This window comes from Aethalodelphis obliquidens, unplaced genomic scaffold, assembly GCF_003676395.1.
Source record: "Aethalodelphis obliquidens isolate GAN/ISIS:26980383/991018 unplaced genomic scaffold, ASM367639v1 scaffold5, whole genome shotgun sequence".
Taxonomy (NCBI): domain Eukaryota; kingdom Metazoa; phylum Chordata; class Mammalia; order Artiodactyla; family Delphinidae; genus Aethalodelphis; species Aethalodelphis obliquidens.
Window position 1 is genome coordinate 38,195,825 of NW_020837949.1, and position 25,656 is coordinate 38,221,480.

Here is a 25,656-nt window from a genome sequence, read left to right on the forward strand (position 1 = left end):
CATCTCCTACACAAGGCCACTCCTTTAAGACTGGGAGAGATGGTTGTTTTATTTAGTGCATAGAAACCAACACAGAGAGTCGAGGAAAATGAAGAAATAGGAATATATTCCAAATGAAAGAACAAGATAAAACCTCAGAAAAAGTCAATAATGAAACAGATGAGTGATTTACCTGAAAAAAATTTCAAAATAGTGGTAATAAAGATGGTCACCAAACTTGGGAGAAGAAAGAATGAACCCAGTGAGAACTTCAACAAAGAGATAGAAAATATACAAAAGTGCCAAAGAGAAGTCACAGAGCTGAAGAATATAATAACTGAACTGAAAAATACACTAGAGGGATTTAACAGCAGACTAGATAAAACAAAAGAAAGGATCAATGGAATTGAAGACAGAGTGGTGGAACTCACACAATAGGAGCAGCAAAAAGAATAAAGAATGAAAAAAAGTAGAGATAGTTGAAGGGGCTTATGGGACAACATCAAGAAGACCAACATTTTCATTATAAGGGTCCCAGAAGGAGAAGAGAGAGGAGAAAACTCATTTGAATAATGCCTGAAAACTTTCCTAACCTGGGGAAGGAAACAGATATCCAGATCGAGAAAACCCAGAAAGTTCCAAAAAAGATGAACTCAAATAGACCCACATCAAGACACATTATAATTAAACTGTCAAAAGTTAAAGACAAGAAGAGAATCCAAGCAGCAAGAGACAAATAACTTATGTTATGCACAAGGCAACCCCCATAAGATCATCAGCAGATTTTTCAGCAGAAACTTTGTAGGCTAGAAGGGAGTGACACAGTATACTCAAAATGCTGAAAGAAAAAAAAAAAAAACAAAAACAACTTCCAATCAAGAATACTCCACCTGGCAAAGTTGTCGAAGGAGAGGTAAAGAGTTTTCCAGGCAAGCAAAAGATAAAGGAGTTCATTGTCACTAAACCAGCCTTACAAGAAAAGTTAAGGAGACTTCTTTAAGCTGAAATGAAATGGTGCTAATTAGTAACAGGAAAACATATGAAAGTATAAATATCATGGGAGAAGTTAAATATATAGTAAAATTCAGAATAATGTAAAGGTGGTGGCTGAATCACTTATAAAGCTAGTATGAAGGTTAAAAGACAATGGTAATAAAAATAACTATAGCTACAACAATTAGTTAAAGGATACACAAGATAACAAGATGTAAAATGTGACATCAAAACTATAAAACATGGGGGGGAATAAAAATATAAAAAGCTGTAGATTGCATTCGAACTTAACTTGTTTTATGTAAACCTCATGATAACCACAAAGCAAAAACCTAGATACATAAAAGGAAAATAGAAAAGAAACTAAGCACACCACTACAGAAAATCATCAAGTCACAAAGGAAGAGAGCAAGAGAAGAAGAAAGACACAGAGGAACTATGAAACATCCAGAAAACAATTAACAAAATGGGAATAAGTACAAACCTATCAATAATTATTTTAAATGTAAATGTCTTTTGATTGGAGAATTTAGTCCATAGAGTGGCTGAATGGATTAAAAAAAAAAGACCCATCTATAGGCTTCCTACAAGATACTAACTTGAGACGTAAGACACACTGAAAATTATAAGACATTGATGGGAAAAACTGATGAAGACACAAATAAATGGAAAGATATCCAGTGCTTATGGATTGGAAACATTAATATTGTTAAAATGTCTATACTACCCAAAGCAATCTATAGATTTAATGCAATCCCTATCAAAAGATGCATGGCATTTTTCACAGAACTAGAACAAATAGTCCCAAAATTCATATGGAACCATAAAAGAGCCTGAATTGCCAAAGCAACCTTGAGAAAAAAGAACAAAGCTGGAGGTTTCACACTTCCTGACTTCACACTATACTCAAAACTACAGTCATCAAAACAGTACAATACTGGCACAAAAAGAGACACATAGATCAGTGGAACATAATAGAAATCCCAGAAATAAACCTATTCACTTATGGTCAGTTAATCAATGGAGAAAAGACAGTCTCTTCAATAGGTGGTACTGGAAAAACTGGACAGTTACATGTAAAAAAATGAGATTAGAACATTGCTCCTATCAAACTTTCAATGGCATTTTTCACAGAAATAGATTGAAAAATCCTAAAATTTATAAAGAACCACAAAAGACCCTGAATATTCAAAAGCAATCTTGAGAAAGTACAAAGCTTGAGCCATCATCCTTCTTGACTTCAAACTATATATCAAAGCTATAGTAATCAAAACAGTATGGTACCAGCATAAAAAAGACACATAGATCAATGGAACAGAATAGACAGCCCAAAAATAAACCCATACATATATGGTCAATTAGTTTATGACTAAAGGAGCTAAGAATATACAATAGTTTCCAGGACAGTTTTTCAATAAATGGTGTTGGGAAAACTGGACAGCCACACGCAAAAGAATGAAACTGGACCACCATCTTACACCATACACAAAAGTTGCCTCAACATGGATTAAAAACTTAAATGTAATATCTGAAACCATTAAAAGAAAACATAGGTGGTAAGTTCCTTGACACTGGTCTTGGTGATGATTTTTTGGATTTGACACCAAAAGCAAAGGCAAACAAAGGAAAAATAAACAAGTGGGACTACATCAAACTAAAAGCTCTGCACAGCAAAGGAAACCATCAACAAAAGAGAAAGTCAACCTACCGAATGGGAGAAAATATTTGCAAATCATATATCTGATAAGGGCTTAATATCCAGAATATATTTTTTTAAAAACTCAACAGCAAAAATATCCAATTAAAAAATGGGCAAAGGCTCTGAATAGACATTTTTCCAAAGAAGACATACAGATGAACAACAGGTACAAGCACATATAAAGGGGCTCAACATCACAATCATCAGGGAAATGAAAATCAAAACCACAATGAGATATCACCTACCTCCAGTTAAAATGTCTACCAAAAAGAAAAGAAATAAATGTTGGCAAGGATGCAGAAAAAAGGGAACTCTTATGCACTGTTGGTGGGAATGTAAATTGGTGCAGCCGCTATGGAAAACAATATGTACATTCCTCAGAAAATTACAACTACCATATGATCCAGCAATTCTGCTTCTGGGTATTTAATCTGAAGGAAACAAAAATACTAACTCAAAAAGATATAGGCACCCCTATTTTTATTGCAGTATTATTACAATAGCCAAGACTTGGATACAACCTAAGTACCCACTAACAGATGGATAGAGAAAATGTGGTATATATATATCCAATGGAATATTATTCAACCATTTTGAAAAAGGAAATCTTGTCATTTATGGCAACATAAACCTTGAGGACATTATACTAAGTGAAATAATTCAGACAGGAAAAGACAAATATTGTATGATTTCACTTATATGTGAAAACCAAAAAAAAGAAAAAAAGGAAAAAACAAGCTCATAGATTCAGAGAACAGATTGGCAGTTGCCAGAGGTGGGGGCAGGCAGGCAGTGGTGAGGTGTAAAATGGATACAGGGTGTCAGAAGTACAAACTTTCAGTTATAAGTCATGGAGATGCAATGTACAGCATGGTGACTACAGCTAATGATACTGTATGGCATATATAAAAGTTGTTTCAGGGGCTTCCCTGGTGGCGCAGTGGTTGAGAGTCCGCCTGCTGATGCAGGGGACACGGGTTTGTGCCCCGGTCCGGGAAGATCCCACATGCCGCGGAACGGCTGGGCCCGTGAGCCATGGCCACTGAGCCTGCGCGTCCGGAGCCCGTGCTCCGCAACAGGAGAGGCCACAACAGTGAGAGGCCCATGTACCACAAAAAAAAAAAAAAAAGTTGTTTCAGAGAATAGATCTTAAAAGTTCTTATCACAAGAAAAAAATTATAACTATGTATGGTGGTGGATGTTAACTTATTGTGTTGATCATTTCATAATACATGGAAATACTGAGTCATCATGTTGCATACCTGATACCAATATAATGCTATATGTCAATTATACCTCAATTAAAAAAAATTTGGAGACACCCATTTCTCCAATTTGGGTTTTGATTTCTTGTTATCTTTTAAATTCTCTCCTCTCCTGCTAAATTTAAGAAGTGAAAGTGATCCAAACTATAAATTTCTCACCAAGAGCTGCCTTCCTACACTACCAGTTTTCCTTCTTAAACACATGAGAATAAAGCTCTTAAAAATTTATATTTTAAAAGTCAGAAATCTCTCGAGCATCTCTCTTACAACCGACTTCCAATAAACAAAATCCTCAGCAATGTCCTTATTTTGCCACCGTCACTCTTTCCTTCATTCGTATGGCAGAGGCTTTAAGCAGTTCACCAAAATCATTTACCTCTTTTTCCTAGAAATACCACTAAGTTATGTTCTCCAGGTTCCCCTGCAGTTAGTTATGACCATGTTTCTGAGTTCTTGCCAACTCAGATTATGATTAAAAATGATTAATGTATCTGGCGCATAAAACCTTTCATGGGCTCCTCCAGCCTCTTCCCATGACTTCCGGTGGGAGGCTTATGATTATAAGACCTTAAGGGTAACAGAAGCACATGATGGAAAATGTCTGGGTCCCTGAGTGACTATCTGAAAAAAGGCCAACACAACTGAAACATTTTCCCTGGACTGTTAAGTGAGCAAGAAACACATTTCTATTCTGTAAAGTCATTGAGATGTTGAAGTCTGTTCACACAACCACGTCTCCCTTAACTAACATAGGTTAATTAATAGAGATTCCTATAGTGAAGGATTCCTAGTATAGCTTAAAGGACTGTCTCTGAGTTAGCTCTTCTTTGAGTCAAGACTATCATGCCTCTCTTTCAAAGGTTAAGGTCTCTATCTCCAAAATTTGATAACAAATTTCATATGCATTTCAGTCTCAAAATCAGCTGATTACTTAATTTTTGATCTTCAAATAGGAAAGACAACATTACGAACCATTCTAGTATATTGACAGTTGGAAAGATTATAGAATGGAAACTTTCACCTGGCAGGGCAAAATGGGAAAGGTATCAAATTCACCTGGGAAAATATATCAAATCCAGGAGGAATTTGTTATGCTAAATAGTTTACACGATGACAGAGATTCAATTTGGGCTTTTACATTAGTTTGATCTTATTGACATTTAAGTTGAAGGTAGAGTAAGTTTTTCATTACTTTATATACTTTAAATCACAAGATTAGCAAGTCTTTAATCAGTCCTACTAACAAGGTGATATCCAATCCTCAGCTGCAAAGAGTCCAGATCCACCCACTAGCAAGATGGGAGTACATACAAAGAACCTGAGGACCCTAGTAAGAAGTTTCATATCCGAACATAGCATCCAAGGGCTGACAAGAAGTGAGGTCCCACTGACATTCTCCAATGCAGGCCTCTAGTTCTACTCTTTTCAGTCTTCTCACAAAACATATATCCTCTATTTTGGGTGAAACATTACTTCTTCAAGGAGAATGGGAGCCGTAAGCATACATATTTTCCCCTCAGATCATCCTTTTTGAACCCCATTCCTCCTTTTTGAAAGAACAAAATACTTCTCACCAATTTTCTCATATTGTTGCAGTTTCTGTGGTCTTTATACAGAGCTTTACTCTCTCTGGGCGATGTCATAGATAAAAACGCTGCCCAGACTCAAAACCACAAGCATGTCTCTATCCCTCTCCCAGTATATTTATCTAATTCATCTATTCACCTTCTTCGAAGATTACTTCATACCCTCTCCACTTTTACACCTTCTCCTAATGCTCTCCCTGAACTAATGATTTTGCTTCCAATTTAATGAGAATATATAAGGAATAAGAAGAGGACTTCATCAGTCTGCCATAACCATGTCTAACAGCCTATGTGTACCTGTATCCATGTATTCTGCTTCCTGACTGTCTGATAAACTAATTAAAATGCAGCTTTCCATTTCAGAAAATTGAATCCATGACTAGGAAGATAAATCTGAAAATATATTCAGACTACAGTACAAATTACTTTAAAAATGTATCTATAAGAATTCTCTTTTGTCTACTTTGTATTAGATCCAAGCCCTTCTACCTAGTCAAGGAAATTACTCTTGTAATTGACCCCCCTCTCTACATTACCAATTTTTCCTTTCTCCGCAGCATTCCCATCAGCATATAAATATGCTGTAATTTCTCCCACCTGACAACTCTTTCCCTTGACACATGCCCCCTTGTACTCTACTCACTCTCTTCAATCCCTTCTCCTTTTATAAAACAACTCCTCAAAAGAGTTGTCCACACTCTCTGTCTCTATTTCTTCCTTTCTGATTCCCTTTGAAACCAAATCCATTCAAGCTTTGACCCCTACCACTCAACTAGAACTCTTTGTGTTAAGGTCACCAGAGACCTCCAATATGCCAAAGACAATTCACAGCCTTCACTTAACTTGACCTTTCAACAACATTTGATATTGCTTTCCACTCCCACCCTTATATATTTTATTCACTTGCCTCCTGGGGATTGACTATCTCTTGGTATCCGTATAGTTCACTAACAATTCCTACTCAGTAGCCTTGGTAGGTTCCTTCTCACCTTGTCAACTTCTAACTATTAGCATCCTCTAGGGATCTTTCAACCTCTTCTGTCTATGATCATTCTATTGACGATCCCTGAGCCTTGGAGAGAAAAAGCTTTCTGCCCAGGCTGCTGTGAGCCCTGTAGCCATCTGAGAATCACAACTAGAAAAATACTGCATTGCAAGTATTTTCTCCCATTCCACTGATTACTTTTTCATTTTGTTGATTGCTTCCTTTGCTCTGCAGAAACTTTTTTTTTTTTTTTTTTTTTTTTTGAGGTACGCGGGCCTCTCACTGCTGTGGCCTCTCCCGTTGTGGAGCACAGGCTCCGGACATGCAGGCTCAGAGGCCATGGCTCACGGGCCCAGCTGCTCCGCGGCATGTGGGATCTTCCCAGACCGCAGCACGAACCCGCGTCCCCTGCATCAGCAGGCGGACTCTTAACCACTGCGCCACCAGGGAAGCCCCAGAAACTTTTTAGTTTGATGTAGTCCTACATGTTTCTAGCTTAATTATGGTAATCATTTCACAATGTATATCAAGTCATCACATTGTGCACCTTAAATATATACAACTTTTATTTGTCAATCATACCTTAATGAAGCTGGAAATAAATGAAGAGGAAAATACAGTTTTCACTTTTCAAAACTAAATATGAGTATCAAAATCACCTAGAAGGGCTTCCCTGGTGGTGCAGTGGTTAAGAGTCCACCTGCTGATGCAGGGGACGTGGGTTCGTGCCCCGGTCTGGGAAGATCCCACATGCCGCGGAGCGGCTGGGCCCGTGAGCCATGGCCGCTGAGCCTGCGCATCCAAAATCACCTGGAAAAATCTTCTCAAATCTTATGTCCAGAGAAAAGATCACTCCAAAATATTCATTGAGTGAAGAAACCTGAATTTCCTATTATATTTTTTATTTTAATTAAATGTAAAGCACCAAGCACCACTTATTTCTTTAGTGAGGTATCTTTTTTGTAGAATAGAAAAATGAGACTAATTCTACTCCCACTCCCACAACCATCAATATAATGACAATGGTGATAGACATATTCTGGCTATGTAGGAGGATGTAATTATTTTTAGGAAATATATGTGGAAATATATCAGGTTAAAGTATTCTACAAAAATGTTTAAATTCTTGAATATAAATGAGGGGCATATACGGACCCATTGCATTGTTCTTCCAATTTTTCTACAGGTTTGAAAGTTTTCAACATTTTAAAAATGAGAGAAGAAAAGGCTGAGTCAAGACGGCATACTAGGAGGACGTGGAATTTGCGTCTCCTCACAACAATGGCACCTACCAGACACCGGTGGGGGACCATGGTCACCTAAGGGAACAGGAGGAACCCCCAGCGATGGGGTAGGACGAAGGGCATGGGGGGAGTGAAGGGGGAGGAGAAGTGGAGGTGGGATGGGACTGGCATCCCTGAGGGGCAGCTGGGGGAAGGGAAGGGACCCCACACCTGAAGGGGGAAATTGGGGAGCCATTGGGAGGGCAGAGGATCAAAAGGGAGCATGGCCAGGTTTCTCCTGCCCACCTGGACTCCCAGGAACCTGTAGAGATCCCAGGCCTGATCCTCTGACCATCTAGGCCCCCTCCACCCACTCGGGTCCTGAGGGAGTGGGAGGGATGGAAGGGGGAGCAAAAGTAAAGGCTGGACCTCTGGGACCAGGATCCCTGAGGAATGACTGCAGAAGGGACGGAGTTCCCACACTCAGAGGGACCCACCCACGGTTAGGGGTCCAGCGGCGATGGGGAAGACCCTGGGGGATACAGTGGGGGAGGGGTGCAAAGGAACAGAAGGGAACAGGGCCAGTGCTTTCCCTGTCCACTTAGGCACAGGGAAGCCTGTTGGGCTCCCGGGCCTAATCCTCTGCCCTCGGAGCCTCCCTCCTGCCGCAGAGCCCAAGCCCCTCCCCTACATCCCCACACAGGGCCCTACCTCTACATTCGGAGACTCCCTCCAACGCACTGGGCCTAAACCCCACCCACACACCGTCACTCATGGTCCTACCTCCAAACTCTGGAACCCCACACTCCAGAGGCCCTCCTTTCCATGTGCTGCCTCTCCCATTCTCTGCAGGTCCTAAGAAAAGGCCCCGCACCACGCTCAAATGTCACCACCCCACCCACCTAGGTCCCACACCACCATAAACCCCACCCCTGCCTAAGTTCCACCCCAACCTAAACTCCGGCCCCATAGCCAAGGTTTTTTTTTTTTTTCTTTTTCTTTTCCTTTTTCCTCTTTCAGATTGGGGTTCTGTTTTACCTTCTTGATTCATTGTTGTTGATACTTTTATATTTTTATTTTTCCTAATTAATCTTTTATTTTTCTAATTTTATTTTATTCTTTATACCTTGTTAGTGATCTCTCCTTTTGGCTTGTTCCCTCTTTCCTTTTTTTTTCCTTTTTCAGTTGTGGTTTTATTTTACTTTGTTGCACTTTTTCCAATGACAGTTTTATTTATCCTAATATATTTTTTATCTTTCCAATTTTATTTTGTTTTTTATTCTTCGATATTTTACTGCTCCATTTTATTTTCTTTCCTCCTTTTTTTTTTTTTTTTTTAACTACAAAATGAAGCTTGCAGGACCTTGGTTCCCAGCGGGCAGGTAGGGCCCAAGCTCCTGTGGTGGGAGCTCCAAGTCCAAACCGCTGGGCTAACAGAGAACCTCAGACACCAGGGAATGTCAACTGGAGTGAGGGCCCCCAGAAGTCCTCATCTCAGCACCAAGACCCAGCTGTATCCAACTGCCTGCAAACGTCATGGCTGTACCTCTCAGGCCAAACAACGAGTAAGACAGGAATACAGCACCACCCATTAAAAAAAAAAAGAAAGAAACAACAAAGAACTACATTACAATTGAAGGAGAAAGGTAAAAACCTACAATACCAAATAAATGAAGACAAAATAGGCAATATACCTGAAAAAGAATTCAGAGTAATGACAGTAAAGATGATCCAAAATCTTGGAGACAGAATGGAGAAAATACAAGAAACGTTTAACAAGAATCTAGAAGAATTAAAGAGCAAACAAACAGTGATGAAAAACACAATTACTGAAATTAAAAAGACTCTAGAAGGAATCAATAGCAGAATAACTGAGGCAGAAGAACAGATAAGTGACCTGGAAGATAAAATCGTGGAAATAACTACCACAGAGCAGAATAAAGAAAAAAGAATGAAAAGAATTAAGGACAGTCTCAGATACCACTGGGACTACATTAAACACACCAACATTCAAATTATAGGGGTCCCAGAAGAAGAACAGAAAAACAAAGGGTCTGAGAAAATATTTGAAGACATTATACTTGAAAACTTCCCTAACATGGGAAAGGATATAGTCAATCCACTCCAGGAAGTACAGAGAGTACCATAAAGGATAAACCCAAAGAGGAACACACTGAGACACATATTAATCAAACTATGAACATTAAATACAAAGAAAAAATATTAAAAGTAGCAAGGGAAGAGCAACAAATAACATATAAGGAAATCCCCATGAGGTGAACAGCTGATTTCTCAGCAGAAACCCTGCAAGCCAGAAGGGAGTAGCAAAACGTATATAAAGTGATGAAAGGGAAAACCCTACAAAAAAGATTACCCTACCCAGCAAGGATCTCATTCAGATTTGATGGAGAAATTAAAACTTTTACAGACAAGCAAAACTTAAGAGAATTCAGCACTATCAAACCAGCTTTACAGCAAATGCTAAACGAACTTCTCTAGGCAGGAAACACAAGAGAAGGAAAAGACCTACAAAAATAAACCCAGAACAATTAAGAAAATGGTAATAGGAACATACATATCAATAATGACCTTAAATGTAAATGGATTGAATGTTCAAAACAAAAGACACAGACTGGCTGAATGGATACAAAAACAAGACCCATCTATAGGCTGTCTACAAGAGACCCACTTCAGACCTAGGGACACATACAGACTGAAAGTGAGGGAATGGATAAAGATATTCCACGCAAATGGAAATCAAAAGAAAGCTGGAGTAGCAATTCTCATATCAGACAAAATAGACTTTAAAATAAAGACTATTATGAAAGACAAAGGACAGTATATAATGATCTAGAGATCAATCCAAGAAGAAGATATAACAATTGTAAATATTTAGGTACCCAACGTAGGAGCACTGCAATACATAAGGCAAATGCTAACATCCATAAAAGGGGAAATCGAAAGCAAATACAATAATAAGAGTAGCGGATTTTAACACCCACTTTCACCAATGGACAGATCATCCAAAATGAAAACAAATAAGGAAACACAAGCTTTAAATGACACATTAAACAGGATAGACTTAATTGATATTTATAGGACATTCCATCCATAAACAACAGAATACACATTCTAGTCAAGTGCTCATGGAACATTCTCCAGGATAGATCATATCTTGGGTCACAATTCAAGCCTTGGTAAATTTAATAAAACTGAAATCATATGAGGTAACTTTTCCAACTACAATGCTATGAGACTAGATATCAATTACAGGAAAAAAACTGTAAAAAATACAAACAAATGGAGGCTAAACAGTACATTACTAAATAACCAAGAGATCACTGAAAAAATCAAAGAGGAAATCAAAAAATACCTAGAAAAAAATGACAATGAAAACACGATGACCCAAAAACTATGGGATGCAGCAAAATCAGTTCTAAGAGGGAGTTTATAGCAATACAATCCTACCTCAAGAAACAAGAAACATCTCAAATAAACAACCTACCCTTACACCTAAAGCAATTAGAGAAAGAAGAACAAAAAAACCCAAAGTTAGCAGAAGGAAAGAAATCATAAAGATCAGAAATAAGTGAAAAAGAAATGAAGGAAACTATAGCAAAGATCAATAAAACTAAAAGCTGGTTCTTTGAGAAGATAAACAAAATTGATAAATCATTAGCCAGACTCATCAAGAAAAAAAGGGAGAAGACTCAAATCAACAGAATTAGAAATGAAAGACGAGAAGTAACAACTGACAGTGCAGAAATACAAAGGATCATGAGAGATTACTACAAGCAATTGTATGCCAATAAAATGGACAACCTGGAAGAAATAGACAAATTCTTAGAAAAGCACAACCTTCTGACACTGACCCAGTAAGAAATAGAAAATATAAACAGACCAATCACAGCACTGAAATTGAGAGTGTGATTAAAAATCTTCCAACAAACAAAAGCCCAGGACCAGATGGCTTCACAGGCAAATTCTATCAGACATTTAGGGAAGAGCTAACACCTACCCTTCTCAAACTCTTACAAAATATAGCAGAGATTGGAACACTCTGCAACTCATTCTACGAGGCCACCATCACCGTGATACCAAAATCAGAAAGAGATATCACAAAAAAAGAAAACTACAGGCCAATATCTCTGATGAACATAGATGCAAATATCCTCAACAAAATACTAGCAAACAGAATCCAACAGCACATTAAAAGGATCATACACCATGATCAAGTCGGGTTTATCCCAGGAATGCAAGGATTCTTCAATATATGCAAATCAATCAATGTGATAAACCATATTAACAACTTGAAGGAGAAAAACCGTATGATCATCTCAATAGATGCAGAAAAAGGTTTTGACAAAATTCAACACCCATTTATGATAACAACTCTCCAGAAAGTAGGCATAGAGTGAACTTATCTCAACATAATAAAGGCTATATATGACAAACCCACAGCCAACATCATTCTCAATGGTGAAAAAGTGAAAACATTTCCTCTAAGTTCAGGAATAAGACAAGGTTGTCCATTTACCACTATTATCCAACATAATTTTGGAAGCTTTAGCCACAGCAATCAGAAAAGAAAAAGAAATAAAAGGAATCCAAACTGGAAAAGAAGAAGTAAAAGTGTCACTGTTTGCAGATGACATGATACTATACATAGAGAATCCTAAAGATGCCACCAGAAAACCATGAGGGCTAATCAATGAATTAGGTAGAGTAGCAGGATACATAATTAATGCCCAGAAATCTCTTGCATTCCTATACACTGATGATGAAAAATCTGAAAGAGAAATTACGGAAACACTCCCATTTCCCGTTGCAACAAAAAGAATAAAATACCTGGGAATAAACCTACCTAAGGAGACATAACACCTGTATGCAGAAAACCATAAGACACTGATGATCGAAATTAAAGATGATAGCAACAGCTGGAGAGATATACCACACTCTTGGATTGGAAGAATCAACATTGTGAAAATGACTATACTACCCAAAGCAATTTACAGATTCAATGCAATCCCTATCAAACTACCAATGTCATTTTTCATAGAATTACAACCAAAAAAATCACAATTTCTATGGAAAAACAAAAGACCCCGAATAGCCAAAGCCATCTTGAGAAAGAAAAATAGAGCTGGAGGAATCAGGCTCCCTGACTTCAGACTATACTAAAAATCTACAGTAATCAAGACAGTATAGTACTGGCACAAAAACAGAAATATAGATCAATGGAACAGGACAGAAACCCCAAATATAAACCCACGCACATATGGTTGTCTTATCTTTGAAAAAGGAGGCAAAAATATACAATGGAGAAAAGACAGCCTCTTCAATAAGTGGTGCTGGGAAAACTGGACAGCTGCATATAAAAGAATGAAATTAGAACACTCCCTAACACCACACACAAAAATAAACTCAACAGGGATTAAAGACCTAAATGTAAGGCCATTTACTATAAAACTCTTAGAGGAAAACAAAGGCAGAATATTCTATGACATAAATCACAGCAAGATCTTTTTTGACCTACCTCCTAGAGAAATGGAAATAAAAACAAAAATAAACAAATGGGACCTAATGAAACTTCAAGGATTTTGCATAGCAAAGGAAACCATAAACAAGACAAAGACAACTTTCAGAATGGGAGAAAATATTTGTAAATGAACCAACAGACAAGGATTAATCTCCAAAATATACAAGCAGCTCATGTAGCTCAATATCAAAAAAACAACACAATCCAAAAATGGGCAGAAGATCTAAATAGACATTTGTCCAAAGAGGATATACACGTTGCCAACAAACACATGAAAAAATGCTCAACATCACTGATAATTAGAGAAATACAAATCAAAACTACAATGAGGTATCACCTCACACTAGTCAGAATGTCCATCATCAAAAAATCTACAAACAATAAATGCTGGAGAGGGAGTGGAGAAAGGGAACCCTCTTGCACTGTTGGTGGGAATGTAAATTGATACAGCCACTATGGAGAACTGTATGGAGGCTCCTTAAAAAACTAAAAATAGAACTACCATATGACCCAGCAATCCCACTACTGGGCATATTCCCTGAGAAAACCATAATTCAAAAAGAGTCATGTACCACAATGTTCATTGCAGCACTATTTATAATAGCCAGGACATGGAAGCAGCCTAAGTGTCCATCGCAAACGAATGGATAAAGAAGATGTGGCACATATATACAATAGAATATTATTCAGCCATAAAAAGAAATGAAATTGAGTTATTTGTAGTGAGGTGGATGGACCTAGATTCTGTCATACAGAGTGAAGTAAGTCAGAAAGAGAAAACAAATACCCTATGCTAACACATATGTATGTAATCTAAAAATATATATATATTTGTGATGAACCTAGGGCCAGGACAGGAATAAAGACACAGACATAGAGAATGGATTTGAGGACATGGGGAGATGGAAAGGTAAGCTGGGATGAAGTGAGAGAGTAGCACTGCCATATATACACTACCAAATGTAAAACAGATAGCTATTGGGAAGCAGCTGCAAGGCACAGGGAGATCAGCTCAGTGCTTTGTGACCATGTAGAGGGGTGGGATAAGGAGGGTGGGAGGTATATGCAAGAGGGAGGGGATTTGGGGATATACATATGCATATAGCTGATTCACTTTGTTATACAGCAGAAACTAACACAACTCTGTAAAACAATTATACTGCAATAAAGATGTTAAAAAAAGAAACAAATGGGGAGAGCTTCAAGATGGCAGAAGAGTAAGACGCGATCACCTTCCAGAACACCCACTGAATGCTGGCAGAAGACCTAAGACTTCCCAAAAGGCAAGAAACTCCCCACGTACCTGGGTACGGCAAAAGAAAAAAGAAAAATCAGAGACAAAAAACAGGGGCAGGACTTGCACCTCAGGGAGGGAGCTGTGAAGGAGGAAAGGTTTCTACACATTAGGAAGCCCCTTCACGGGCAGAGACTGCTGGGGAGTCGGAGGAGGGAAGCTTCAAAGCCACGGAGGGGAGCGCAGCAACACGGGTGCGGAGGGCAAGGCAGAGAGATTCCCGCACAGAGGATCAGTGCCGACCAGCACTCACCAGCCCTAGAGGCTTGTCTGCTCACCCACAGGGTCGGGTCGGGGCTGGGAGCTGAGGCTCCGGCTTCGGAGTTCAGATCCCAGGGAGAGGACTGGGGTTGGCTGCATGAACACAGACTGAAGGGGGCTAGTGCGATACAGCTGGCCAGAGGGAGTCGGGGGGAAAAAGTCTGGAGCTGCTGAAGAGGCAAGAGACTTTTTCTTGCCTCTTTGTTTCCTGGTGTGCAAGGAGAGGGGATTAAGAACGCCGCTTAAAGGACCTTCGGAGACAGGCGCGAGCTGCGGCTATCAGCACAGACCCCAGAGACGGGCATGAGACGCTAAGGCTGCTGCTGCCACCACAAAGAAGCCTGTTTGCAACCACAGGTCACTATCCACACATCCCCTCCCAGGAGCCTATGCAGCCCGCCACTGCCAGGGTCCTGTGATGCAGTGACAACTTCCCCGAGAGAAAGCACGGCGCGCCTCAGGCTGGTGCAACGTCACGCCGGCCTCTGCCACCGCAGGGTCGCCCCGCATCCGTACCCCTCCCTCGCCCCAGCGTGAGTGAACCAGAACCCCGAAGCAGCTGCTTCTTTAACCCCGTCCTTTCTGAGTGAAGAACAGACGCCCTCAGGCGACCAACATGCAGAGGCATGGCCAAATCCAAAGCTGAACCCCAGGAGCTGTGTGAACAAAGAAAAGAAAGGGAAATCTCTCCCAGCAGCCTCAGGAGCAGCAGATTAAATCTCCATAATCAACTTGATGTACCCTGCATCTGTGGAACACCTGAATAGACAACGAATCATCCCAAATTGAGGAGGTGGACTTTGGGAGCAATGATATATATATTTTTTCCCCTTTTTCTCTTTTTGTGAGTGTGTATGTGTATGCTTCTGTGTGTGATTTTGTCTGTATAGCTTTGCTTTTACCATATGTCCTAGGGTTCTGTCTGCCCGTTGTTTTTTTTCTTTATTACTTAAAAAAAATTTTTTTCTTAATAATTATTTTTTATTTTAATAACTTTATTTTACTTTTCCTTTCTTCCTTTCTTTTTTTCCCTCCCTTTATTCTGAGCCATGCGGAGGACAGGCTCTTGGTGCTCCAGCCAGGCGTCAGGGCTGTGCCACTGAGGTTGGAGAGCCAAGTTTAGGACACTTATGCACAAGAGACCTCCCAGCTTCACGTAACATCAAATGACGAAAATCTCCCAGAGTTCTCCATCTCAACACCAAGAACCAGCTCTACTCAAAAACCAGCAAGATACAGTGCTGGACACCCTATGCCAAACAACTAGCAAGACAGGAACAAAACCCCATCCATTAGCACAGAGGCTCCCTAAAATCATAATAAGGCCACAGACACCCAAACACACACCGCAAGACATGGAACTGCCCAAAAGAAAGACAAGATCCAGACTCATCCACCAGAACATAGGCACTGGTCCCCTCCACCAGAAAGCCTACACAGCCCACTGAACCAAAAACAATGGGAACTATGAACCTGCAGCCTGCAAAAAGCAGACCCCAAACACAGTAAGTTAAGCAAAATGAGAAGACAGAGAAACACACAGCAGATAAAGGAGCAAGGCAAAAACCCACCAGTCCTAACAAATGAAGAAGAAAAGGGCAATCTACATGAAAAAGAATTCAGAATAATGATAGTGAAGATGATCCAAAATCTTGGAAATAGAATGGAGAAAATACAAGAAACGTTTAACAAGGATGTAGAAGAACTAAAGAGCAAACAGACAGAGATGAACAACACAATAAATGAAATTAAAAATTCTCTAGAAGGAATCAATAGCAGAATAACTGAGGTAGAAGAACGGATAAGTGACCTGGAATATAAAATAGTGGATATCACTACTGCAGAGCAGAATAAAGAAAAAAGAATGAAAAGAATTGAGGACAGTCTCAGAGACCTCTGGGACAACATTAAATGCACTAACATTCGAATTATAGGGGTCCCAGAAGAAGAAGAGAAAATGAAAGGGACTGAGAAAAGTATTTGAAAAGATTATAGTTGAAAACTTCCCTAATATGGGAAAGGAAATAATCAAGTCCAGGAAGCACAGAGTCCCATACAGGATAAATCCAAGGAGAAACACGCCAAGACACATATTAAACAAACTATCAAAAATTAAATACAAAGAAAAAATATTAAAAGCAGCAAGGGAAAAACAACAAATAACACATAAGGGAATCCCCATAAGGTTAACAGCTGATCTTTCAGCAGAAACTCTGCAGGCCAGGAAGGAGTGTCAGGACATATTTAAAGTGATGAAGGAGAAAAACCTACAACCAAGATTATTCTACCCAGCAAGGATCTCATTCAGATTTGACGGAGAAATTAAAATCTCTACAGACAAGCAAAAGCTAAGAGAATTCAGTACCACCAAACCAGCTTTACAACAAATACTAAAGGAACTTCTCTAGGCAGGGAACACAAGAGAAGGAAAAGACCTACAATACTACACCCAAAACAATTTAAAAAATGGTAATAGGAACATGCATATCGATAATTACCTTAAATGTAAATGGATTAAATGGTCCAACCAGAAAACAGAGATTGGCTGAATGGATCGAAAAACAAGACCCATATATATGCTATCTACAAGAGACCCACTTCAGACCAAGGGACACATACAGATTGAAAGTGAGGGGATGGTAAAAATATTCCATACAAATGGAAATCAAAAGAAAGCTGGGGGGCTTCCCTGGTGGCACAGTGGTTGAGAGTCTGCCTGCCGATGCAGGGGACACGGGTTTGTGCCCCGGTCTGAGAAGATCCCGCATGCCGCGGAGCGGCTGGGCCCGTGAGACTTGGCTGCTGAGCCTGCGCATCCAGAGCCTGTGCTCTGCAATGGAAGAGGCCACAACAGTGAGAGGCCCGTGTACCACCAAAAAAAAAAAAAGAAAGAAGAGTAGCAATTCTCATACGTATCAGACAAAATTGGCTTTAAAATAAAGCCTATTACAAGAGTCAAAGAAAGACATGACATAATGATCAAGGGATCAATCCAAGAAGAAGATATACATATTATAAATATTTATGCACCCAACATAGGAGCACCTCAATACAGCAAATACTAACAGCCATAAAAGGGGAAATGGACAGTAACACAATCATAGTAGGGGACTTTAACACCCCACTTTCACCAATGGACAGATCATCCAAAATGAAAATAAATAAGGAAACACAAGCTTTAAATGATACATTAAACAAAATGGACTTAATTGACATTTATAGGACAGTCCATCCAAAAACAACAGAATACACATTCTTCTCAAGTGCTCATGGAACATTCTCCAGGATAGATCATACCTTGGGTCACAATTCAAGCGTTGGTTAATTTAGGAAAACTGAAATCATATCAAGTATCTTTTCCGACAACAATGCTATGAGACTAGATATCAATTACAGGAAAAAATCTGTAAGAAATACAAACACATGGAGGCTAAATAACCCACTACTTAATAACCAAGAGATCACTTAAGAAATCAAAGAGGAAATCAAAAAATACCTAGAAAAAAATGACAATGAAAACACCAGGACCCAAAATCTATGGGATGCAGCAAAATCAGTTCTAAGAGGGAAATTTATAGCAACACAATCCTACCTTTAGAAACAAGAAACATCTCAAATAAACAACCTAACCTTACACCTAAAGCAATTAGAGAAAGAACAAAAAAACCCAAAGTTAGCAGAAGGAAAGAAATCATAAAGATCAGATCAGAAATAAATAAAATGAAGGAAACAATAGCAAAGATCAATAAAACTAAAAGCTGGTTCTTTCAGAAGATAAACAAAATTGATAAACCATTAGCCAGACTCATCAAGAAAAAAAGGGAGAAGAGTCAAATCAACAGAATTAGAAATGAGAAAGGAGAAGTAACAATTGACACTGCAGAAATACAAAGGATCATGAGAGATTACTACAAGCGTCTGTATGCCAATATAATGGACAACCTGGAAGAAATGGACAAATTCTTAGAAATACACAACTTTCTGAGACTGAAGCAGGAAGAAATAGAAAATATGAACAGACCAATCACAAGCACTGAAATTGAAACTGTGATTAAAAATCTTCCAACAAACAAAAGCTCCGGATCAGACAGCTTCACAGGCAAATTCTATCAAACATTTATACAAGAGCTAACATGTATCCTTCTCAAACTCTTCCAAAATACAGCAGAGGGAGGAACACTCCACAACTCATTCTGCTAGGCCACCATCACTCTGATACCAAAACCAGAGAAAGAGGTAACAAAGAAAGGAAACTACAGGCCAATATCAATGATGAACATAGATGCAAAAATCTTCAACAAAATACTAGCAAACAGAATCCAACAGCACATTAAAAGGATCATACACTACGATCAAGTGGGGTTTATCCCAGGAATGCAAGGATTCTTCAATATATGCAAATCAATCAACTTGATACACCATATTAACAAACTGAAGGAGAAAAACCATAGTTTCATCTCATAGGTGCAGAGAAAGCTTTTGACAAAATTCAACACCTATTTATGATAATAACCCTCCAGAAAGTAGGCATAGAGGGAACTTTCCTCAACATAATAAAGGCCATATAAGATAAACCCATAGCCAGCATCATCCTTAATGGTGAAAAACTGAAACCATTTCCACTAAGATCAGAAACAAGATAAGGTTGCCCACTCTCACCACTACTATTCAACACTGTTTTGGAAGTTTTAGCCACAGCAATCAGAAGAAAAAGAAATAAATGGAATTCAAATCGGAAAAGAAGAAATAAAGCTGTCACTGTTTGCAGATGACATGATACTATACATAGGGAATCCTAAAGAAGCTACCAGAAAACTACTAGAGCTACTAGTAGTAGTACTAAAACTACTAGATAGATCATCCAGAAAGAAAACCAATGAGGAGACATTGAACTTAAACTATACTTTAAACTATACTTTAAACTATACTTTAAACTATACTTAAACTATACTTTACATCCAATGTACCTAACAGATATATACAGAACATTTCAATGAAGGGCAGCAGAATATACATTCTTCTCAAGCACATATGGAACATTCTCCAGGATGGATCAGATATTGGGTTCAAAACAAGTATAAGCAAATTTTAAAAGACGGGGCTTCCCTGGTGGTGCAGTAGTTGAGAGTCCGCCTGCCGATGCAGGGAACACGGTTTCGTGCCCCAGTCTGAGAGGATCCCATATGCCACGGAGCAGCTGGGCCTGTGAGCCATGGCCGCTGAGCCTGTGCGTCTGGAGCCTGTGCTCCACAACGGGAGAGGCCACAACAGTGAGAGGCCCGCATACCGCAAAAAAAAAAAAAAAAAAAAAATTTTAAAAGACTGAAATCATATGAAGTACCTTTTCCAACGACAACGGTCAAATATGTGGAAATTAACACACTCCTGGAAACCAGTGGGTCAAAGATGAAATCAATGGCAAATTCAAAAATATCTTGAAACAAGTGAAAATGAAAACACAACATATCAAAACTTATGAGGTGAAGCATAAGCAGTGCTACGAGGGAAGTTTATAGCGATAAATGCCTACATTAAGAGAAAATGACCTCACTTATGTGGAATCTAACAAACTCATAGATACAGAGAACAAGTTGGGAGTTGCCAGATGCAAGGTGTGAAGGGTGGGTGATATGGGTGAAGGTGGTCAAAAGGGACAAACTGACAGTTATAAAATAAATAAGTCCTGGTGATGTAATGTGCAGTATGGTGACTATAGTTAATAATGCTGTATTATATATTTGAAAGTTGCTAAAGAATAGAGCTTAAAAGTTCTCATTAGAAGAAAAAAAATGTGTAACTATGTATAGTGATGAACGTTAAGTAGATTTATTGTGGTGATCATTTCACAATATATACAAATATTGAATCATTAGGTTGTGCCCCTGAAACTAATAGTATTATATGTCAATTATACTTTTTTAATTAAATTAAATTTAAAAATAAAAAAAGAGAGAAGCATGTTAGAATAGTAAGGATAAAGCAATAGCTCTCCACTTTACTGCTTTCCCTCTACACCTTCCTGGAAAAATGCATGAATAAAACCAGGACAATGATATTGTAATCTGTTTCAGTACAACCTCAGTGCTATTCTTTCAGCGATTAGTTTATATTTTGGCCTTTTCTTCTCCTTTTATAACAAGAAGTCTTTCCAAGTACTTTCATATATCACCTCCAAGAAAAACCAAAAGATAAAACAGGGAAATGGCTATTCATCATGAAAAAAAATAGTTTTTTAAAATAGCTTCCAGGATGCTTACTATTCATGACTCTATTTGGAATCCATATTTTACTTTCTCCTCTTGCCTGGTTGCCAATCATTTTTCTGTGGGTGGTTTGGGGCAGGTGGGGTGTTGGAATTCACATCCAAAGAATACAGTAGTGAGTAGGAGCAGGGGGGAAAAAAATAAGAACGTGGGAGAAGAGTAACAGATTAAGAAGTGTAGTCAGAAGGAAAGTGAATGATTTTGGCAACTTGTGGGACTATTTTTGCAATTTCTGAGACTAGAAATAGTGCCCTCACTCATAAGATCTCTTTCTGTCCTAAACTGTTTTAGTGTTCCTGAGGGCAAGGGGACATTAAAGGTGGTGTAGAGAAAGAGGCGTTGAAAAGATCTTGAGAGCAAAGGAAGATGAGAGGTTCTTAGAGAAAAAAAGGAGATGATGGTAATAGAAAGAAAGTTGGTGGTGGCTTTTTATTTTATTTTATTATGTATTTTTTTGGCCATGCCACACTTGCAGGATCTTAGTTCCCCAACCAGGGATTGAACCCAGGCCACAGTAGTGAAAGCACTAACTTCTAACCACTAAACCTCCAAAGGGAATTCCCGGTGGTGGCATTTTAAATAGGGAGTGGTGAGAACTAAAACCAGCATAATACCCTATTTCTGGGTTAAACAATACTAGGGCCAGAGGCATACTTTTTCATTCCTGTGAATGAAAGACTAAGCAAAGTAACCTATATGAAACACTGTTCTGGAAGTTAAGACTGTGACCCAACCAGACAGCTTTTTCACCAAGACTAATTTCGAGACTCTCATTTTGTCCACCAATCCAAAGCTATTATATCATACACTTTGTCTAGTCCAGATAAGTCTCCCTCCTTGTCAGATCCACCTTACACGGACACATCCCAGGTGCTGAATCCCAACAGATACCTTTTCCTAATTTCCCCATTTTCAGACATTATTACCAAAATTTTGACAGTGATAGTTTCCCTTACTGCAGTACATCTTTGTGTAATCAGGTTTTTCTGGTGGTCTTTTGAGAAATTGGCAATGAACACATGGAAGAGGATATTATAATTGTAGGAGATGAGAAGGTTTGGGGTTCTAGAAAGAAAAGGCATTTGAGTAGTTGTGAGATACAAAAAAAAGTGGGGAAATTATAGGGAAGAAAATTGGGAGTTTCTAAAAATATATATAGTCCTAATAGTGAAGAAAGCTTGAGATAATGTGAGGAGAGAACTGCGATAGAAAATGTTAATTCTTTTCTTGCTGCAAAAATTTGACAAAATAATGACTTCTTTTAAGATTCTCCATTAAAATTCCATCAGAAGATACCTCAAGAGCAGACTTTTGGCCCAATTCCTTTTATTACCTCATGAGGCCTATCACTTTTGGAATATACTAAAGAGTCAACCTAGCAAAGCAATACTTTTGTGGGACTCTCCGTGGTCTTTGCCCTACCTGCCTGTTCTGCCAGCTCTCAGGGACATTGTGTGCACAGCAATTACTCCACCTAATTAATGCCCAAACCTCCCAGATCATCATCTTTATACAAGGTACAAGTCAGGACTCCAAAATATTAAACGATTTACAGCTGTTTTATATTAATAGAAGGCATGCCCTAATGGACACCTAATAGTCTACATCTTCAATTGACAAGAAATGGAATACTGAAATACATAAAAATAAAAAATATTTTTAAATATGCAAATCATAGGCCAAACCCTGATCCCTACCAGTGAAGAACAAAAGTTATTTTCAAATGTCCAAGAAGTATTTTTAAAAGTTAGTCACACCACAGATTACAAAGAAAACATTGACAAATTCCAATTGGAAATTATGATAATCACATTTTCTGACAATAATTTAATACATCAGGCAATTAACAGAATTGCACATAAACACATACACATCAGGCAAATTGGAAACCTAAAAATCTAACCTTAAAGAAAAAAAAATCCCTAAACTCTTGGGTTGGTGAACTAAACTTGGGTTGGTGAACTCTTGGGTTGTCTGTTGGTGGCAAATACAGACAATTTAGAATATAATTAAAATAATATAATATATAATACATAAAAATTAATGAATATGGCCAGGGCGTGCTTAGAGAAAAAAATTTTAAATTCTGTTTATATTATTTAAAATAAAAGGTATGGAGGAAATTTACTAAGAATTTAATTCAAAACAAGAAGAAAAGTAAAATAAAGGTATAGGCTTAAATTAATGTACTGACAAGTAAAAAAGCAATACAATGGATAAATAAATACACTAGTTCTTTGAAGAGATTGACACAAGACAGACCTTTGACAAACGTGATCACAGTCATGACTGAATCCCCAGGCCTTGGTCCCGGTTCAGAGCCCTGAATTAACTAAAAATACAGGAAGAGGGAGAGAGAAAAATTTCAAGGGATGTTTCTTTCAAGCCTTCCCTGAAGGAGAGGCTTTCATGTAACTTTTAGTCCCTAAGTATAGCTTCCCAAGTTTCTCTTCCAGTACTGAGAGAAAAAAAATGAGGAAAAGAAGGTATAGTCCCTAACTCAATTTGGTTCAATGCCAAATTTGTCCTTGTATTTTTAAGCAGCAAATTACCTAAATCTTTTACCTCATTTGGAAGGGGATTCTATTTCTGATTATTGAACCATACTACGGGTGGAACCTAGAAACGCCTTGGAGAAATAGATGAAGAAGCAAGTGTTCTAACTGAATTTTAAAATTCCCTCTAAATACTATCAGGATTATACATGATGATTAATAGTATACTTTGTAATGAGAAAAAACATAATGAGAAAGGGACATAACCATGAGTATGAGATTATGACACATAACTCTATCTTGGTCATTTTTAAAAACAAGTAAGAAAAATAATCTGACAAAAAGAAACAAAAATAGCTCGAGAAAAGTGCTCATACTTTTGGTTAACCAAATAAAACTGCAACTTGAAATAATACTCTTCACAACAGTCTTATTTTCCCAACTCTTAAATTACTTTATTCTTTCCCAATTCTTACCCTTATTGCTACCTCCATCACAAATAATGAGTATAACATTATATTTTAACTTAAAATTGCCCAAGTACACTAACCCTAACCTATACACTAACCCTATCACGTACCCTAACCCTCTCCCGTACATTAACCCAAACCCTTACCCTAACCCTAACTCATAGCTGTACCCTAACCTGTACCCTAAACTCTACCCATTCCCTAACCCTAACCCTAAACCGTACCATAAACCTAACCCGTACGCTAACACTAACCCGTACCCTAACACATACCCTAACCCTAACCCGTAGCCATACCCTAAACTGTACCCTAACCCTATCCCGTACCCTAACCCTAAACCGTACCCTAACCCGTACCCTAATCCTAACTCATACCCTAACACTAACCCGTAATCTAACCCGTACTGAAAAAAAAAAAAAGAAAAAAAATTGCCCAAGTAAGGAGAGGAGCTGCTTATATATCACTATGGAAGCACAAACTATTACATTTCTAGAGGAGTATCAACCTCCTAAAATGTCAGCATGACCTTCAGCCTATAACATTAATTCTGTTGATTTATGCTACAAAAATAATCAAAATGTATACAAAGTTCTGTGCACATAAATTTCAGTGTCTAGAAGAGTACTTAGCTAACAGTATGTCTAGCACATTTTAATTAATAAATGATCATCAAAGTATTTTTGAATACTGTGAAAAATTGGAAACTACTTAAATGTCTAAATAAACGATGGCACATCTATGAGGTACACCAATGTGCATTCATTAGGATTCTTTTTATCTTTTAAAAATATTCAGTGGCTTTGGAAAAAGATCACAGTAAAGCTTTTAGCAGAAAAAGTGAAAGTAGTACATCACATACACAGCATGATGACAGGAGTCTATGTGAGAGTCCTCACATATAAATTTGGGTAGATATGTATCTATATGTAAATAATATCATCTCTGTTATACAATTATTGGTGGTTTTTTATTTACTTCTTTTTTATTTCTATATTTTCAACATCTTTTGGCATAAAAGTCCATTAGTTACAATCATATGTTAGCAATATATAGTATAAAGAATAAATTTAAAATTTTTTCTGATATTTACAATTGTGAGTAATTACTATTATATTTTATAGTGTACATAGTATTTTTTAGTATCTAGTTTAGTATCTCGTCCCTGGCCTGAAGGACTCACCATCTAATAAGGAAGAGAAATGTATAAATAGGTAACTATAGTAAAATACTTTATATTCTGTAATAGAGAAATATGTAGGATGCTATAAGAACATAAAGGAAGAAGAAACTACTCCATTAAAGATATTTCTAAAGCAGAGAGGGTCACACTGGAGCAGCAGTTTCAAGAGTTTATTTGCTGAGAGCCAGAGAGAAGGAATAAAACAGTGGGCTTAAGTAATACTCACCCAGTTGTTTGCCCTGAGGTAGAATGATTTAAGTGTTAATGAGTAGTTGAGTCAAGATCAAACCTATAATTAAAGAGTGATAATTGTGTGGCACAATACACATTGAGCATCAAACAGTAGATGGAAAAAATATTTAGGGGCAAGAAGTTGTTTCCCCAACCCAGCCCTAGATCATATAGGATGTATTTCTATACCATT

The 25,656-nt window shown here is 38.1% G+C and overlaps 1 long non-coding RNA gene across 1 annotated transcript in view; it reads left to right on the forward strand.

Moving 5' to 3' along the window:
- The first annotated feature begins 7,704 nt into the window (after positions 1–7,704).
- The window catches only part of LOC113618217 (uncharacterized), a 72,616-nt gene continuing 54,664 nt past the window's right edge, over positions 7,705–25,656 (forward strand). The window contains exon 1 of the long non-coding RNA XR_003431926.1: positions 7,705–7,858. This is a non-coding gene — a long non-coding RNA (uncharacterized LOC113618217). The remainder of the gene's footprint in view (positions 7,859–25,656) is intronic.